The sequence below is a fragment of the Phocoena phocoena genome, chromosome 21, assembly GCF_963924675.1.
Source record: "Phocoena phocoena chromosome 21, mPhoPho1.1, whole genome shotgun sequence".
Lineage (NCBI taxonomy): Eukaryota > Metazoa > Chordata > Mammalia > Artiodactyla > Phocoenidae > Phocoena > Phocoena phocoena.
Window position 1 is genome coordinate 3,114,766 of NC_089239.1, and position 20,338 is coordinate 3,135,103.

Here is a 20,338-nt window from a genome sequence, read left to right on the forward strand (position 1 = left end):
GTCAAACATGACAAAATAATAATAATTTAGTCATTAAGTAAATTCAAGGACCTTTAGTTCCTCTTCAAGAGCTATACAGAATATTCTGAGCCGTATCCTGTGAACTGTTTTGTAGATACTGAAACCTCCAGCAGGTGGAAGAAGTTAACGACACGATGACCAGGCTGTAGCCATGACATAAGCTACTCCATCTTGCAAAAGTCCAAGAACTGGTCTCAAAGAAGTGGGAATAAACTGACCCTGGAACTGAAGATTAATTGTACTTAGTCAAGATGACGCTGATCAGACCAGTGCAGGACCAGTTTCAAGATGACTGTCAGAGTTGACTGTGCTGTTTCTACACGTAGCCCCTTCCCTCCTCCTGTACACCCCTGAAACTCTCCTTTCAAAGCTCTTGCCCTCTGATCAGCCAGGGGGGAGTTGACCTTTGGACATAAGTTCTCCCTCTCCCCTGGTTGCCTGCCTCCTGAAAAAAGCAAACTTTCCTTTCCACCAACTTTGCCTCTCGAGTATTGGCTTTAGAGTGGCAAGCAGCTGGGGTCCACTTTCTGTAACAATTCGGGCTAAGACTCTTACCTGTCTGGTAGAAGAGATCACCTTGAAGGTTGCAGTTTTATTGCCTGTACAAACATAAGCCTGTTTTGCATCCAATCCAGCCTCCGTATTCCAGCATCTGTAGTCAGTACCTATACATCAGTCTTTCACAGGCTCTGCCGGCTCCCTCATGGAGTTAAATAAATCTTTGACATATGCTCACTTTCTATTTGTGTGATGTCATGCTTTTAATTAAAAAAAAAAATTATACTTTGACAATTTGGAGGCCCTACCAGGATGTCCACATGGACCCACCTGTCTGAGCCTAAACTGTGTTGTCCAAGAAATAGTCCTCATGGGCTGTTTAACCCCAGACACATCTTTTCTTGGCTACCAGAATGAATCCCAAGTGGAAACAGAACTTTCCTTTCATTGACTTTCTGATTCTTTCTCTTTCTTTTTTCTTCTGATTCCGTGTTTTTGATTTTGTTTCTGGTTCTTGGTCGTCTGCTACTCCTTTCCTGGCTTGGGCTCTTTCTTTTTCCGTTACTGGGTCCAAGGACTGGCATGTAATGGACTGCTAAGTCAGCGTCGATGAGTGGCGAGAGAACACCCTATGTGTTGGTTTGGCCAAAAAGTTCATTCGGGTTTGGTATCATGGAAAACCTGAATGAACTTTTTGGCCAACCCAATATATGGGACTATGGTTTGTTTGTGGCCAGCAAATTGCTCCCCACTGGTGGCAGTAATTTTGGGAACTGTGTTTGGCAGTGCTTGGGAACCTGATTTTACGGTCCACATATTTGGTGATCTCTGTTGAGATGCTGGGGGTCTAGGCTTTGTTGGGTGAGAGATAACAGATAATCTGCTTTTGTTTATTTTTTTAATCTATTTGTGAGTCTAAATTAATTAGGAGGTTATCTTCTTATTTGAACTGGTGAGGGTTTTGTTGTTGTTTACTTTTGATGAGGGACTGATGCTGTAAAATTGAAGCTGTAAGTTCTCCGGGTGTTTGTGTGGCTGTAATTGAGAAAAGGCTTTGCTTTTCTTTATGTGTATGAAATATTTTCTTATCTCTGGAAGGCATGCAGAAATTAGATGACAGTGTCAAAACAGGAGCTCCATTCTGGTTGGTTTATAGAGACTAATTAAGCACTTTCATAAATATAGTGCTTCCAGAATTCCCAGAAAGTAAAGAAACAAAACTTCTAATATGTTAAACCTAACAGCTTTTGAAGAAAAATCCTTCTCACGGAAACTGCTAGCTCAGAAGCAATTTTCTATAAGAAACCAGGTTCATGTAATCAGTGTTAATCCTTGGACAAATCAGACTGGTTCCCTAATGTTCTATTTCCTCGTGGGCATACAAGGAAGCCTTTCTCTTTTTTCATAGGCTTCTGTAATATTTAATTTAGTATACTATACATTTGTAAAGTGAAATGAAGTATTACTTACATGTTCTCACTGCCCCTCAGAATTCAGGAACAAATATTCCTACTAAGTCTTTAGTTTTTGTGGCAGAGAGCAGATAATGAGAATATGTCCCAATTCATTTTATGTGACCAAGGAAGCCTTTCTCTTTTTTCATAGGCTTCTGTAATATTTAATTTAGTATACTATACATTTGTAAAGTGAAATGAAGTATTACTTACATGTTCTCACTGCCCCTCAGAATTCAGGAACAAATATTCCTACTAAGTCTTTAGTTTTTGTGGCAGAGAGCAGATAATGAGAATATGTCCCAATTCATTTTATGTGACCACTATAACAGAAGTAGACAAAAGAGTGTAAGAAGGAAAATTACAGGCTGAGCTCACTCTGAAATAAATTCAAGTTATGTTTATCCCTCAAATGCAAGAATGGTTGAAGTCTGGGGGAAAAAATCTACTAATGTAATTCACTAGATTAACAGAATACAAGAGACAAACCAAATAGAATTATCAATATGTGCAGGGTCAAAAAAGATAAAATTTTTAATAAATTTATTTATTTTATTTTATTTATTTATTTTTGGCTGTGTTGGGTCTTCGTTGCTGCACGTGGGCTTTCTCTAGTTGTGGCGAGCGGGGGCTACTCTTCATTGTGGTGCGCGGGCTTCTCATTGCGGTGGCTTCTCTTGTTGCGAAGCACAGGCTCTAAGCGCGTGGGCTTCAGTAGTTGTGGCTGCAGGCTCTAGAGCACAGGCTCAGTAGTTGTGGCACACGGGCTTAGTTTCTCTGCGGCATGTGGGATCTTCCCGGACCAGGGCTCGAACCTGTGTCCTCTGCATTGGCAGGCGAATTCTTAACCACTGTACCACCAGGGAAGTCCCAAAAAGATACATTTTAAACCACATGATTTTTTTTTTAAAAAGCAAACTCTTAGAAAACGAGGACTGAAGAGTACTTCCTGGTAAGATCAAGGGCTGTAACAAAGGTGGTGGTTTTCACCATTCCCATTCAGTGCTGTGCTACATCCCAGGACAGTGTAATAGGAGCAGAAAAATTGTTACGAGGAATAAGAATTTGAGAGGAGAAAAAAAAAAATCGAAATTCTTAGAAAATACAATTGCCTTTATAGAAAATTCAAAAGAATCTACAAATGAAGTCTTTGCCGTTAACGAAATAATTTAACAGTGTTACTGGACATAAAATCAATATAAAAAATGAGTTGCATTAATATACCCATCCTAATACCAAAAATGGTGAGTTAGGAAGTCTCACTTCAAAACTACACATTTATAGTAGTCTAAAAGTATGAAATATCTTGAATCTAATAAAAGAAATGCAAGATCTTTATGGAGAAGATTATAAACCCCTATTCAAGATGACCTAAACAAAACATATTTGCCAAAAGAAAAATTCCATAGCAAGGGTTCTCCCCAAGATGGTTCATATATTCAATGCAAAAGTCCATCAAGGGAATGAAATAAAGCCCTCTAGATGTATTACTGCACACTCATCATAACTGCAAACATTCAGAAATCTGACAATGTCAAGTGTGGATGAGGTTGGGGAGCATTGGGAACCGTTATACATTGCTGGTCAGAGCATACATTGATAGAATCGTTCTGAGGAACAATTTGGCAATGACAAGAAAGACAAGATGTGTAAGGATTATGGCAAGACAATTACAATATCTTTATCTAAGAAACTCAACATTTACACATGGCGACATATTCTAGAATGGTCAGAGAAGGAATGTTTGCCGTAGTAAAAAATTGGAAGCTATCTAAAGACCCACCAAAAGGAGTATGGGCAAATAAATTATGACATGTCCATTAAATAGAAGTCTGCATAGCTGTGAAAATGACTTCACTGGTTGACGAGGAAGAATCTCATAAATGTAACGCAGGTTTAAAAAGCAAACTGCAGAGGATTTCATACAAGATACCATACAGAATGATATCATTTATGTGCACCTCAAAAATATGCAAAACACCAGCATTACTTAGAGATACATATATATGTAGGAAAATTATAAAGAAGTGTGTTAGGATGATACAAATATAATTCAAGATAATGGGTATTTCTGAAGAGGAGGGAGATGCAGTCAGGGAAGGGGAGACAGGAGATTTCACACTTTATTTATTTCCTTTTGCTGTACGCAGGCCTCTCACTGCTGTGGCCTCTCCCGTTGCGGAGCACAGGCTCCGGACGCGCAGGCCCAGCGGCCATGGCTCACGGGCCCAGCGGCTCCGCAGCATGTGGGATCTTTCCGGACCGGGGCACGAACCTGTGTCCCCTGCATCGACAGGCAGACTCTCAACCACTGCGCCACCAGGGAAGCCCTCACGCTTTATTGATAATACTTTGCTGCTAAAGCTGGCACATTAATGTTTGTGGTGGTGTTCTTGATACTTTATCTTATTCAAAAATTTTTTAAAAATATATTTATTTATTCATTTAGGCTGTGCCAGGTCTTAGTTGCGGCACTCGGGATCTTCACTGCAGCATGCGGGATCTTTAGTTGCAGCATGCAGGATCTTTTTTTTTAGTTGTGGCACGCACACGGCCCCCTGCATTGGGAGTGCGGAGTCTTACCCACTGGACCACTAGGGAAGTTCCCAGATTTTTTAAAAAATTGCATCCAACAGCCAGTAGGTGGCAGGGAAAGCTTGGTATTTGCAGCGTCTGAAAGAGGAGTAATGCCTCCTTTAAGTGCCTGTGATCACATGTCACTCTCCAAATTAAAATGAATTAACTGAAACCTTTGTTTTCCCTTTTTGTATACATTTGCATTCTGGTATTTATCGTCCCTAATAATAACACTTTCTTTCAAAACTTATTTAACTTTCTGAGGAGGCAGCTCTGGCTTTTACTTCCCTAGGGTAACTACTGCGATGCTTTGCTGAAATGGAGTTGCACAGAAAGTTCATGATAACAGAGGGTTATTGCAGCACTTGCACACCACACACACACACGACACACACCACATACACACACCATACATACTCACGCAGAATAAATCACTGTGAATTTCTCACCATCTTCCTCTCCTAAGGTGCAGTCCACCAGCCATATTGCTGAAATCTGCTTTCCTACTCACACCCAAGAGTTTTCTCCAGTCTTTAAACATTTTTTTGGCCCTGAAATTCCACAGAAATCAAACATTTATCTTATTTGTTACGTAGAGCAACTAGGCAGTGTAACCTAGCTTAGCAACAAGATCCAGCTGCGTTTTCTTGAGTGACACAGCAATCCTCTCCTTAGCAGACACTGTTTTCCCCCAGAGCAGAGTTAGAAAATTGAGGGTTATGGTCTGATTCTGGCCAGCAGGTATATTTTGTGAGGCCACCAGCAAAATAGCTTTGTCCAAATTAAAAATCGAGAGTGATCCCGTAGAATTGAAATTTTGCATTTCTCTTAAAAAATCAGAAATTCTGGCAACATCATTCCATGTGGCCCAAGGGGCAGGGGCTGAGCAGGGCATCGGGCAGCCTGGAGGGGCAAGTACAGGTCAAGTCCCCCCGCCCTTTTAGTCTTGGCTGTTACTTATTTGGCTCTAAAGGTGCTTGAGTGGCAGTCCTTGCCTAGAGCCACAGGCTTAAAAATAGTGAATATTTTTACTTGCTTTTAAAAATAGTGAATATTTTAAAACAGTAAATATTTTAAATTAGCCATAACAAGAATGAAATAATGCCATTTGCAGCACATGGATGGACCTAGAGATGGTCCTGCTAAGTGAAATAAGTCAGACAGAGAAAGGCAAATATCACATGATATCACTTATATGTGGAATCTAAAAAAAATGATACAAATGAAATTATTTACAAAACAGAAACAGACTCGCAGACATAGAAAACAAATTTATGGTAACCAAAGGGGAAGAGGGGTGGGGGAGAGATAAATTCGGAGTTTGGGATTAACATATACACACTACTATATATAAAATAGATAATCAGCAAGGACCTACTGTATCACACAGGGAACTCTACTCAATATTCTGTAATAACCTGTATGGGAAAAGAATCTGAAAAAGAATGGATATATGTATATGTATAACTGAACCACTTTGCTGTACACCTGAAACTAACACAACACTGTAAATCAACTCTACTCCAATATAAAATAAAAATTAAATTAAAAAATAATAAAATAGTAAATATTTGCTTCCTTTTTAAAATATTTTCTCCCTACTGCCCTACGTTTCCCTCACGAACCCTGTGGGATGCGGCAGGTGGTGGGAAGCTGGGTTCTGTACATGCTGCCCTATCTCCCTGTCTCTCTAATAGCAGCAGTAGGAACAGCTGAAGAATAGCAGACCAGGGTTTTCAATCGTCTCCAGTTTTGCTGCCTTAAAAAAAGAGAACTTGGGACTTCCCTGGTGGCGCAGTGGTTAAGAATCTGCCTGCCAATGCAGGGGACATGGGTTCGAGCCGTGGTCTGGGAAGATCCCACATGCCGCGAGCAACTAAGCTCGTGCGCCACAACTACTGAGCCTGCGCTCTAGAGTCCGCGAGCCGCAACTACTGAAGCCCTCGCACCTAAAGCCCCTGCTCTGCAACATGAGAAGCCGCCACATTGAGAAGCCCGCACACCGCAATGAAGAGTAGCCCCCCTCACCGCAGCTAGACAAAGCCCATGCGCAGCAATGAAGACCCAACGCAGCCAAAAATAAATAAATTTATTTATTTATTTAAAATGAACTTTATTATATTTTTTTAAAATCAGAGAGACGAGTAATATAGTTTTCTCAGATCACCCATTAACTTCAAAAGCTTAGAAGATTTCCAACATCCTTTTCTTCTGTGAAACTTTGAGTCAGTTCCTTCATGAGGAGGTCATAAACTCATGGGTTTGCTGGAGATGGGCATCATATTTAGAAATTTATTATTTTTTTCACAAGTGCATCGCACATAAAAGCTGTGATGTTGCAAGAAAGTACATCTTAGCATCAAGATAAAGGACATGTGTGAAAAAAGTACTAAAGTGTTTGCACTACTTATTTGTGTGCAATTTAAATGTAGCCCATTGTGCACTTTTCTTATGAAAAAAAGGAGCCTCTTTATTCTCTTATATTCTTTCCTAAACTATGAGGTTTTTGTAGCAGGCAATTCAGAAACTCTGCCCTTCCATGTTTTTTGCTTGTTTATTTTATAAGGCAATATGACCATGCCTTCTATTCTCTGTTTAATAAATGGACTTTCTCTTAAAATTTCATATTAAAAAAGCTTATGTTTAGGACAAATTTTAATTTCAGACAAAAAATTCACTTGATTAAATTTGTTAGAGGTTCTCTAAATGTCTTGCAGAATAGAACTGGGGGTTTTCAAATGAGTGCCATATATATATATATATATATATATATATATATATGAATGTATGAATGCCATGGTAAACAAAATAGCTCAAACTTTTCAATCTCGTCTATTTTGGCCACTGTTATGTATATATGACCTTAGGATTGGAGTCCTTGAAGTAATTTGATTTAGTATTCAGCTTGAGAACTATCATAAGCCTGTCCTGTAGCTCCTTGACATTTAAAATGCCTCTTTACACAGAAGGAAAGGGTCACTGGCTAGCCCAGCAGGATTCAGGCAGTGTAACCACAGGCTCTAAAGCTTTCCTCCCTCTGTGATTCCAGGTCTTGTCTGGGTGGATCACCTTTATAATCATCTTGCCTTTACTATCTCACTGGTTTGTGCACAAATATAATCTCCATACGCTGTATTTATGTACTAGATCATTCCCTCAGTCCAATAAACACCCACACTCACTGCTAAAGATGGAGCTATCCAACATGACCACAGCCTTTAAGAGGTTGTCTTCTGGTTCGGGTAAGTGGTTTGGAGTTGGCGTTTCCACGCCTTAATTAAGGTTCCTGAGGGTGAACACTGTGGTTGATCTCAAACACCTACTCCACCCCGATGGTTAGGCTTTAAGTCACTAGTCAGTTCCATGCTCCTTGCCTGTGATTGATTTAGGATTGGTGGGTGGCTTGGTTCTGACCGTTGAGATGAAGGGGAAGTCTTCTGGCGGCGGAGGTCTTTCCTTAGAGAGTCACAGGAGACAGACTTCTGGTCATGTGGTGGGCTGGAAAAATGCCTCTCACCCAACTGAAACTCCGTTAAAATGCTAAAAGGGATTAAAAAGGGGATAAGTTCATAAGGGCAAAGATGATGGAAGAAAAGGACAACATTTTGGAAGCTAGAAGAGAGATAGATGGATGATAACCGAATTAATGAAACCTAAGCCTACGGCAGAGAAAGCCCTTAGTCAGTGGACTCTGCAGGGTCCCAGAAAGGCCAGGAATTGGAAGCACTGGACACTTATGAAATGAGGGATGTATGTGAGGTAAGAACAGGATGATTTCGGAGTGTCTGCTCCTCACCTAGCTCAGCCTAACAAAAGGTCAACTTCGGAAGGCTGGAGCCAAGAAGACAGGGCCTATATAGGCATAAAGTTTCTACATCTCACTAGAATTAAGTTAGTAAAGATCTGAAGTAGATTATGATAAGTTAAAACGTATATTGTAAGCTCTAAATCAACCACTAAGAAAATAAATTTAAAATATAAAAGAGAAATAAAGTGTTACATTAGAAAAATTCACTTAATACAAAATATGACAGTGAAGGAGAACCAGAGACCAAAAAGGACACGACAGAGACAAAAAGCGAAATGACAGAGGTAATACCAATAATAACATGAGATGTAAATGGATTAAATAATCCATTAAAATGCAGAAAGTGTCAGACTGGGTAGAAAAGAATGATCCAACTATGTGCTGTCTATAGGAGATGCACTTTAGATTCAAAGATACAAATGGGTTGAAAGCAAAAGATGGAAAAGATATACTATGCAAACAACAACCAAAACACAGCTGGAGTGGCTATATCACACAAAATAGACTTTAAAACAAAATGTTACTAGAGATAAAGAAGGACATTTTAGAAAGAGAAACTGGTCAATCCATCAGGAAGATCAAACAGATAAAAACATATAGGTGCACCTAATAACAGAGCACCAAATATATGAAGCAAAAACTGACAGAAACAAAGGTAGAAAGATATAATTCAACAATAATAATTGGAGACTATTAAAATCATACAATATAACAATGTATATTCTTTGATCACAATGGAATTAAGTTAGAAATTAATAACAGAAAGTAATCTGGAAAATTCAGCAAATATGTGGAAATTAAATAATACTTTTTTTTTTTTTTTTTCTGCACCACACAGCTTTCAGGATCTTAGTCCCCAACCAGGGACCAAACAGTGAAAGTGCCAAGTCCTGACCACTGGACCACCAGGGAATTCCCAAATAATACATTCTTAACCAGTGGGTCAAAGAGGAATTCACAATAGAAATTAGAAACTTTTTTGAAATAAAAGAAAACAATAACACAATTTATGTGATGCAGCTAAGGCAGTGCCCAGAGGGGAATTTACATCAGTAAAAATATATACAAAAGAAAAAGAGAAAGATCTGAAACCAATAATCTAATCTTCTATTTTAGAAACTGGGAAAAGGAGAACAAACTAAACCCGAAACAAGTAGAAGGAAGGAAATAATAAGGACTAAAGTAGAATTAATGAAGTAAAGAATAAAAAAATAGGGAAAAATAGATGAAACCAAAAGTTGACTCTTTGAAAAAAACCAACAAAATTGGCAAACATTTAACTAGACTGACCAGGAAAAAAAGACAGAATAATGAAATTACTAAAATGAGGGATGAATGAGGGGAATGATTACTACTAATTTTACAGAAATAAAAATAATTATAAGGGAATATTTTGAATACCTGTATGCCAAGAATTAGATAACTTGGATGAAATGACAACTTCCTAGAAAGACATACAGATCAATAAGAAGTAAAAAGATTGTTAGTAATAAAAATTTTTCTTTATATCTCCAACAAAGGAAAAACTAGGATCACTGGTTTATTCTACCAGAGAGTTAAAGAATTAACATCAATCCTTCATAAATTCTTCCAGAAAATAGAAGAGGAGGGAACCCTTATCAATTATTTTCTGATATCAGTATTACTCTAATACCAACATCAGACAACAAACTACAAGAAAACTGAAGTCCAATATTGCTTATAAATATAGATGTCAAAATCTTCAACAAAATACTAGCAAACTGAATCCAGAAACATTAAAAAGAGGATTAGACACTACGACCAAGTGGGACTTATCCCAGGAATGCCAGATTAATTTAACATCAAAAATCAATTAAAATGGATTTTTTTTTGCAGATACATGTGAGTCTTGCTTTTTTACTTTTTAATTTAGTATTCCAATCTCTGCCTTTTAACTTTTTTTTTTTTTTTTTTTTTTTTTGCGGTACGCGGGCTTCTCACTGTTGTGGCCTCTCCCATTGTGGAGCACAGGCTCTGGATGTGCAGGCTCAAGCGGCCATGGCTCACGGGCCCAGCCACTCCTCGGCATGTGGGATCTTCCCAGACCGGGGCACGAACCCGTATCCCCTGCATTGGCAGGCAGACTCTCAACCACTGCACCACCAAGGAAGCCCTTGTTGAGGATTTTTGCATCTATGTTCATCAGTGATATTGGCCTGTAGTTTTCTTTCTTTGTGACATCCTTGTCTGGTTTTGGTATCAGGGTGATGGTGGCCTTGTAGAATGAGTTTGGGAGTGTTCCTCCCTCTGCTATATTTTGGAAGAGTTTGAGAAGGATAGGTGTTAGCTCTTTTCTAAATGTTTGATAGAATTCGCCTGTGAAGCCATCTGGTCCTGGGCTTTTGTTTGTTGGAAGATTTTTAATCACAGTTTCAATTTCAGTGCTTGTGATTGGTCTGTTCATAGTTTCTATTTCTTCCTGATTCAGTCTTGGCAGGTCGTGCATTTCTAAGAATTTGTCCATTTCTTCCAGGTTGTCCATTTTATTGGCATAGAGTTGCTTGTAGTAATCTCTCATGATCTTTTGTATCTCTGCAGTGTCTGTTGTTACTTCTCCTTTTTCATTTCTAATTCTATTGATTTGAGTCTTCTCCCTTTTTTTCTTGATGAGTCTGGCTAATGGTTTATCAATTTTGTTTATCTTCTCAAAGAACCAGCTTTTAGTTTTATTGATCTTTGCTATCATTTCCCTCATTTCTTTTTCATTTATTTCTGATCTGATCTTTATGATTTCTATCCTTCTGCTAACTTTGGGTTCTTTTGGTTCTTCATTCTCTAATTGCTTTAGGTGCAAGGTTAGGTTGTTTATTCGAGATGTTTCCTGTTTCTTAAGGTAGGATTGTATTGCTATAAACTTCCCTCTTAGAACTGCTTTTGCTGCATCCCATAGGTTTTGGGTCATCGTGTCTCCATTGTCATATGTTTCTAGGTATTTTTTGATTTCCTCTTTGACTTCTTCAGTGATCACTTCGTTATGAAGTAGTGTATTGTTTAGCTTCCATGTGTTTGTATTTTTTACAGATCTTTTCCTGTAATTGATATCTAGTCTCATAGTGTTGTGGTCGGAAAAGACACTTGATACAATTTCAATTTTCTTAAATTTACCAAGACTTGATTTGTGACCCAAGATATGATCTATCCTGGAGAATGTTCCACGAGCACTTCAGATAAATGTGTATTCTCTTGTTTTTGGATGGAATGTCCTATAAATATCTGTTAAGTCCATCTTGTTTAATGTGTCATTTAAAGCTTGTGTTTCCTTATTTATTTCCATTTTGGATGATTTGTCCATTGTTGAAAGTGGGGTGTTAAAGTCCCCTACTATGAATGTGTTACTGTCGATTTCCCCTTTTATGGCTGTTAGCGTTTGCCTTATGTATTGAGGTGCTCCTATGTTGGGTGCATAAATATTTACAATTGTTATATCTTCTTCTTGGATTGATCCCTTGATCATTATGTAGTGTCCTTCTTTGTCTCTTCTAATAGTCTTTATTTTAAAGTCTATTTTGTCTGATATGAGAATTGCTACTCCAGGTTTCTTTTGGTTTCCATTTGCATGGAATATCTTTTTCCATCCCCTTACTTTCAGTCTGTATGTGTCTCTAGGTCTGAAGCGGGTCTCTTGTAGACAACATATATATGGGTCTTGTTTTTGTATGCATTCAGCCAGTCTGTGTCTTTTGGTGAGAGAATTTAATCCATTTACATTTAAGGTAATTATCTGTATGTATGTTCCTATTCCCATTTTCTTAATTGTTTTGGGTTTGTTATTGTAGGTCTTTTCCTTCTCTTGTGTTTCTTGCCTAGAGAAAATCCTTTAGCATTTGTTGTAAAGCTGGTTTGGTGGTGCTGAACTCTCTCAGCTTTTGCTTGCTGTACAGGTTTTAATTTCTCCATCAAATCTGAATGAGATCCTTGCCGGGTAGAGTAATCTTGGTTGCAGGTTTTTCTCCTTCATCACTTTAAATATGTCCTGCCACTCCCTTCTGGCTTGCAGAGTTTCTGCTGAAAGATCATCTGTTAACCTTATAGGGATTCCTTTGTGTGTTATTTGCTGTTTTTCCCTTGCTGCTTTTAATATGTTTTTGTTGTATTTAATTTTTGACCGTTTGATTAATATGTGTCTTGGAATGTTTCTCCTTGGATTTATCCTGTATGGGACTCTCTGTGCTTCCTGGACTTGATTAACTATTTCCTTTCCCATATTAGGGAAGTTTTCAACTATAATCTCTTCAAATATTTTCTCAGTCCCTTTCTTTTTCTCTTCTTCTTCTGGAACCCCTATAATTTGAATGTTGGTGTGTTGAATGTTGTCCCAGAGGTCTCTGAGACTGTCCTCAGTTCCTTTCATTCTTTTTTCTTTATTCTGCTCTGCAGTAGTTATTTCCACTATTTTATCTTCCAGGTCACTTATCTGTTCTTCTGCCTCAGTTATTCTGCTATTGATCCCATCTAGAGTATTTTTAATTTCATTTATTGTGTTGTTCCTCATTGCTTGTTTCTTCTTTAGTTCTTCCAGGTCCTTGTTAAATGTTTCTTGCATTTTGTCTATTCTATTTCTAAGATTTTGGATCATCTTTACTATCATTATTCTGAATTCTTTTTCAGGTAGACTGCTTATTCCCTCTTCATTTGTTAGGTCTGATGGGTTTTTATCTTGCTCCTTCATCTGCTGTGTGTTTTTCTGTCTTCTCATTCTGCTTATCTTACTTTGTTTGGGGTCTCCCTTTTGTAGGCTGCAGGTTTGTAGTTCCTGTTGTTTTTGGTGTCTGTCCCCAGTGGCTAAAGTTGGTTCAGTGAGTTGTGTAGGCTTCCTGGTGGAGGGGACTAGTGTCTGTGTTCTGGTGGATGAGGCTGATCTTGTCTTTCTGGTGGGCAGGTCCACATCCGGTGGTGTGTTTTGTGGTGTCTGTGGACTTATTATGATTTTAGGCAGCATCTCTGCTAACGGGTGGCGTTGTGTTCCTGTCTTACTAGTTATTTGGCATAGGGTGTCCAGCACTGTAGCTTGCTGGTCATTGAGTGAAGCTGGATGCTGGTGTTGAGATAGAGATCTCTGGGAGATTTTTGCCATTTGATATTATGTGGAGCTGGGAGGTCTCTTGTTGACCGGTGTCCTGAAGTTGGCTCTCCCACCTCAGAGGCACAGCACTGACTCCTGGCTGGAGCACCAAGAGCCTTTCATCCACATGGTTCAGAATAAAAGGGAGAAAAAGTAGAGAGAGAGAGAAAGAAAGAAAGAAAGAAAGAAAGAAAGAAAGAAGATAAAATAAAATAACGTTATTAAAATAAAAATAATTATTAAGAAAAAAAATTTTTTAAAAAGGAAAAAAAAAAAAACGAAAACGGACAGATAGAACCCTAGGACAAATGGTGAAAGCAAAGCTCTACAGACAAAATCTCACAAAGAAGCATACACATGCACACTCACAAAAAGAGGAAAAGGGGGGAAAATAATAAATCTTGCTCTCAAAGTCCACCTCCTCAATTTGGAATGATTCGTTGTCTATTCATGTATTCCACAGATGCAGGGTACATCAAATTGATCGTGGAGCTTTAATCCACTGCTTCTGAGGCTGCTGGGAGAGATTTCCCTTTCTCTTCTTTGTTCTCACAGCTCCCAGGGGTTCAGCTTTGGATTTGGCCCCGCCTCTGCGTGTAGGTCGCTGGAGGGCGTCTGTTCTTTGCTCAGACAGGACAGGGTTAAAGGAGCAGCTGCTTCGGGGGATCTGGCTCACTCGGGCCGGGGGGGAGGGAGGGGTGCGGATGTGGGGCGAGCCTGCGGCGGCAGAGGCCGGCGTGACGTTGCATCAGCCTGAGGCACGCCGTGCATTCTCCCGGGGAAGTTGTCCCTGGATCCTGGGACCCTGGCAGTGGCGGGCTGCACAGACTCCCCGGAAGGGAGGTGTGGAGAGTGACCTGTGCTCGCACACAGGCTTCTTGGTGGCGGCAGCAGCAGCCTTAGCGTCTCATGCCCGTCTCTGGGGTCCGCGCTGTTAGCCGCGGCTCACGCGTCTCTGGAGCTCCTTTAAGCAGCGCGCTTAATCCCCTCTCCTCACGCACCAGGAAAAAAAGAGGGAAGAAAAAGTCTCTTGCCTCTTTGGCAGGTCCAGACTTTTCCCCGGACTCCCTCCTGGCTAGCCGTGGCGCACTAACCCCTGCAGGCCGTGTTCACGCCACCAACCCCAGTCGTCTCCCTGCGCTCCGACCGAAGCCCGAGCCTCAACTCCCAGCCCACCCGCCCCGGCGGGTGAGCAGACAAGCCTCTTGGGCTGGTGAGTGCCGGTTGGCACCGATCCTCTGTGCGGGAATCTCTCTGCTTTGCCCTCCGCACCCCTGTGGCTGCGCGCTAATCTGCGGCTCCGAAGCTTTCCCCCTCCGCCACCCGCAGTCTCCGCCCGCAAAGGGGCTTCTAGTGTGTGGAAACCTTTCCTCCTTCACGGCTCCCTCCCACTGGTGCAGGTCCCGTCCCTATTCTTTTGTCTCTGTTTATTCTTTTTTCTTTTGTCCTACCCAGGTACGTGGGGAGTTTCTTGCCTTTTGGGAGGTCTGAGATCTTCTGCCAGCATTCAGTAGGTGTTCTGTAGGAGTTGTTCCACGTGTAGATGTATTTTTGGTGTATCTGGGGGGAAGAAGGTGATCTCCGCATCTTACTCTTCCGCCATCTTCCCCTAGATCCCAACTTTCCCATGATTTAATAAAAGTCTCAAGAGAGTGTCTGAATTAAATGATAAAATTCAGGGTTTAAGGTGGCCACTCTAAGACAGAAAAAAGGTGGAGCTGGATCAAGGATACACCACGGTGGTTAATTAATTTCACTGTGTGTGTGTGTGCGTGTGTGTGTGTGTGTGTGTTTACTTGTAGCTTTTCTGTGTAGCTGGGTTTTACCAGCTGATAGAATATGTGCTCTTGTGATTTTTGGAACATACTTGGATGGCTTCCTCTCTTGGATCACCCTGCTAGGCCGGGGTGGGGGCCTTGGGAATACTTAAGAGCAATTGTAATACACTCTTAATATCGCTCACTTAGTTTGTTTACATTTAGGAAGGTCTAATTCTAAACGTGACATTTGCAGCTCTCTTGCACGACTAACTCAGATAACTTTTTCGGCGCCCCCTGCCCGGACTCCTTCTGGCCCCATCCCTCATCCCCCTCCCCCGACCTCAGACCCAGGACGGCGCTGGCTTTGGGAAGACAGCCGTGCTCAGCAAAGAATCGAGAAGGCCTGGGGTGGCCAAGCTCCCCCCGGGGGCCCTGACAGCAGCCTCACAGGCTTGGGGAGCGCAGCTCTCTGCACGGCTGGTGCAGATAAGGACCTGAGATTAACAGGATCTCAGCTATGCCCCAGCTGGTGAAGCCCGAGCCCTAAGACTTCTGTTCATTATTAGCTTTACCTCCTCCCAACCCTAAAAAAGAAAAGGCGGAGGTAACATTTAAGACCTGCAAAAAAGGGAAGTTGGGGGAATTCTCTTGGAATTGATGTTCTATTTTGCGTTTTTATGGACGGAGAATCTTCTTTACGGTATATATTCTTTGATACTTGTTGAGACTTTGTTGGTTCCTAAGAAGAGGTTAGCTTTTGTAAATGTGCCATGAGTACTTGAAAAAAATGTGTATTTTCTACAAGTATATTTCAGTATCTATCACAGTGCCCAGAACATAGCAGGACTTAGCCAATACCAAGGTTGAATTAGCCTTTTTTACACACAACACGGTGCCCGTATGGCAGCTTCAGACTATCTCTAACATTTTTATCTTGTGACATGCAAATTTGCTGGGACGCGTGTGACCCAGAAACGTCTGACCCTGTAACATCAGAGCTGCGCGGGTGGACTGTGTGGGGATCTGCCGGCAGCCCTCCAGAGGACAGGATGCATTGGGATCAGCTGGGGAGTTTTTTAAAGATGCGGCTTCTAGGTCCCACCCCGGGCCTGTGAATCGGAGTTTCTGAGGACGGCGCCGGAATCCGACCTTTTAAGAATGCCTCCTACTCGCGATTGTGCTGTACACTGACATTTGAGAGCTACTCACCAGAAAACGTCATCTAGGTGACTTTTCAGGTTTTCTTCTTTGGAAGAACAAGATCTGTATCACTTTAGGTAAAAGCAGTCTTACTTTCTGGGACTCCCCACTGGTCCCCAAGGTTTGCTGTACACGTGGAAATGTTGCTCTCTGGAAGAAGAAAATCAGTGTGCGTTGTCCCTATGGTACTTCAGTAGCTGCTATTATCTACCTTTTCCGATTAGATCCTCACCACAATCCTGTGGGATGCTGTAGTGGGGTGAATGGTGGCCCCCCAAAAGATACGTCTGTCTCCTAACCCCTGGTACATGTCAATGCGACCATCTTTGAAAAAGAGTCTTTGCAAGATGTGATCAAGTTACAGATCTCGGGATGAGTTTACCCTGGATTATCCAGTAGGATCTAAATGGAATGAGCAGCTCCCTTACAAGAGACAAAGAGGAGAAGGCACAGGCAGAGAGCAGAAGGCCACGTGAAGACAGAGGCAGAGGCTGGAGTGATGTTGCCACAAGCCAAGGAACACCTGGAGCCCCCAGAAGCTGGAAGAGGCGAGGGAGGATCCTCCCCTAAAGCCTTCAGAGGGAGCATGGCCCTGCCCACACCTTGATTTTGGACTGCTGGCCTCTGGAACTATGAGGTTGTATTAAGCCACCAAGTTTGGGGTAATTTCTTAGAGCAGTCATAGGAAACTAATACCGATTGGTACTGTTATTCCCATTTACAGTTATAGAGCTGGGTCTACCATAGTGGAATACATTTTATAACTGCTGGGTCCTGGGACAACGGTAACCTTGAATTGACTCTTCCTTTGAGATTTATGATTTAAACACATTTCTTTCTGCCTTGTTGGGCCCAGAGATAATTGCTGCTCATTTACTGCAGTGAAAAGGCTGGGGAAGTTACAAAATCCCCAAAGTCCTGTGTAGGAATCACTCTGGCTGGGAAAGTGTGGCACTTAGTGATGTGCACAGCACAGCTGGCAACAGCACCCCCAGACATGGATGTGGCTGTAATCCCATTCTCCTGGAGCAGGGAGCTTGCCTGATGTCAGCCTGAGCCCTAAGCAGGGCAATCTCCTGGGCTTTCACTTGTCTCTGGTACTGTGTCCATCATTTCAACTCCCTGTACAAATTAGCCATGGCCCCCTCAGCTCACGTGAGAGATGCACCGTGAATGATAATGAAGTTAGTGCTAACTGTGGCCCTTTTCAGTAACAACCTTCTAAAAATATATGGAACTTATACAGTATTCATGGATCTTAAAAGCACTTGAGTATAGCTTTAAGGTGAAAGCATTGCCTTTAGAATCAGACAGACCTAGATTGGAATCCTAACTCAGCCATGCAGCCGCTCTGATGGGCCTGTAAGCAAGTTACTTAACCAGCCTGAGGGCCAATGTCCTCACTTCCAAAACTGGGTCTCACCTCTTAGGGATGCTGTGAGGAGAGATGGTACAGGGCTTAGCCTGGTGACTGGCCGAGAAGTGCTGAGTGAGCATTGTCACTCTTATTCAACGTCTGAACATTTCAGTGAGCTTGACCCCAGCCCAGGTCCTAAGGCTTTCTCTTTTTCTTAAAATGTACATGGACAAAAGGTTGTACAGTTCATTTGAGCCTCTCTTATGAGCTATTTATTAAATGTTTCTTTGTGGTCTAAAATGATCATTGAATTTGAATATTCCCCTTCTGCTATTTTATTTTTCTAGGGTGGGAAATGTCAATTGGGGTGGATTTGAAATACTACTGACTAGGGATATTAAACATGTGAGTGTTTAATGACAGTGGGTTTTTTAAATATAAAAAGACAAAGCCAAGCAGATGGGATCATTAAATTATTGATAATGTTTTGCTGCAATGATTTATAAATAATACATGTTTAAAGGGTTATTTCCTTTACATTTCTTTAGGGACAACTAAAGAGTCTTCTCGTTTGGAGTTTAAAGAGAACAGACAGGTGGAAAAAGGTCAGTGAAATGTTCATTTGTGCAGTTTCTATGCCCCAAACCCCTGAAACTTCCAATAAAAACATAACAAATTTTATGCAACCATATCAAATAGTCTCCTTTATTTTTAGAGTAGAATGAAGCAATGGCTTTAATTTAGTATCTAGGGAGGAAAAGCTTAAAATATATTAATACAAAGTTTCATATTAAACAGTATCACTGTTTTTTTTCCTCAGAAAACCTCCAAATTGAAGTTCGCTTCTATGAATAAAAACCAAAAAGGAACCCAACAATTAGTCTCTATTGATAGAAGGCTATCAATTTCCAGACACATTAGCTCTTTAGAATATGTTATTTTAAAAAGGGAAAATGTGGAGTGACTAGGGACAGATCCTGGGAAACGATGAAGCCAGCTACGGTTACTGTCTGCCCAGCTGCCCTCCACGGGTCTGGGGCCCGCGGGTATTATATGGCACATGGTGTTTGATGCACATAGGTGGGCAGGGGGGAGCATAGGATCCATAGTTTTTATCAGATGTTTATGGTCTTGAAGAAAGTTAAGATCCATGGCTTCTTCCTTTTTCCTTTTGGAACTGGCTGAGAGGAATAAGGGGGTGAGAGGGTGCAGGTTATGCGAGGAAGGAAGAACGCCCGGCCAGCTCGTCCCATCCCGTGTCAATTAACCTCTCACTTCCCGGCAGCCTTTCCACCTCCATAAACCGTGATCAGCACTCAAAACTGGTTCAACAAGGCTAAACAAGACAGGAATAAAGACACAGACCTACTAGAGAACGGACTTGAGGATATGGGGAGGGGGAAGGGTAAGCTGTGACAAAGTGAGAGAGAGGCATGGACATATATACACTACCAAACGTAAGGTAGATAGCTAGTGGGAAGCAGCCGCATAGCACAGGGATATCAGCTCGGTGCTTTGTGACCGCCTGGAGGGGTGGGATAGGGAGGGTGGGAGGGAGGGAGATGCAAGAGGGAAGAGATATGGGAACATATGTATATGTATAACTGATTCACTTTGTTATAAAGCAAAAACTAACACACCATTGTAAAGCAATTATACTCCAATAAAGATGTAAAAAACAAAACAAAACTGCTTGTAGAACGTGAATGTGAAATGGTATCCAGCAATCGCAGGGAGAGACAAATTGTCTTTAAATCTTTTGTTACTTGAATTAAAAAAAATTCTTTTCTTTGGAAGTGTGCTTATTTTTTTTTTCCTGTATATTTGGTTTTAACCTCTTTCTCTGCAATTTTCAAAAGCGGTTTGAAGCAGGCTATAAACCCATAATTCAGTGACAAAACCCAAGCATTTTTCTGATGATGAGGGGATAGTTTAAATGTTTTCTTTGAATGAGAGAATGTATTTTCTTTACAAGCTGTTAAAATATATTCTTCCTGAATATATTTTTTAAATATTTTAAAATATATATTTAAAGTATATTCAGGCCTGAAAGTGACTTAGTTGTGTTACCTATTTGTACTGGTAAGAGAAGGAGTGAAAATTCCATGAAAAATTGGGTAGGGAGAGATTAAACGATTTATGTTACCAAATTTAATCACATTTCTCTGATGAGGACAGGGCTGAGGGAGCTTCAGTAACTTGCTCGGCATCCACCAAGTGAACATCAGGGCCAGGGTCCAAATCCGGGTCTGACTCCAAAGTCCACATTCTTTCCTCTGCCTCCTTCCCCTCTGGTGAGGTTCCTCTGTGACACCCCTTCCCCACTCTGCACCTTGGCAAAAAGGACAGATGCCTGCAGGTTCCTGGAGGAAAGGGGGACCGTCCCAGAGAATCCCTCCTCTACAGGGGTTCTTTATGCTGACAGGTGATGGCCACAGAGAGGGATGGTTGGATAAAACAAAAGACCTGAGACCACAGTTTTCCTGAAAGACTGTATCCATTAGAAAGTGTGAAGAACAAACCAATCAAAGTCTGGGCACTAGAAAGTGTTGGAGCTGTGAAAACAGCCAGCCTGATTTG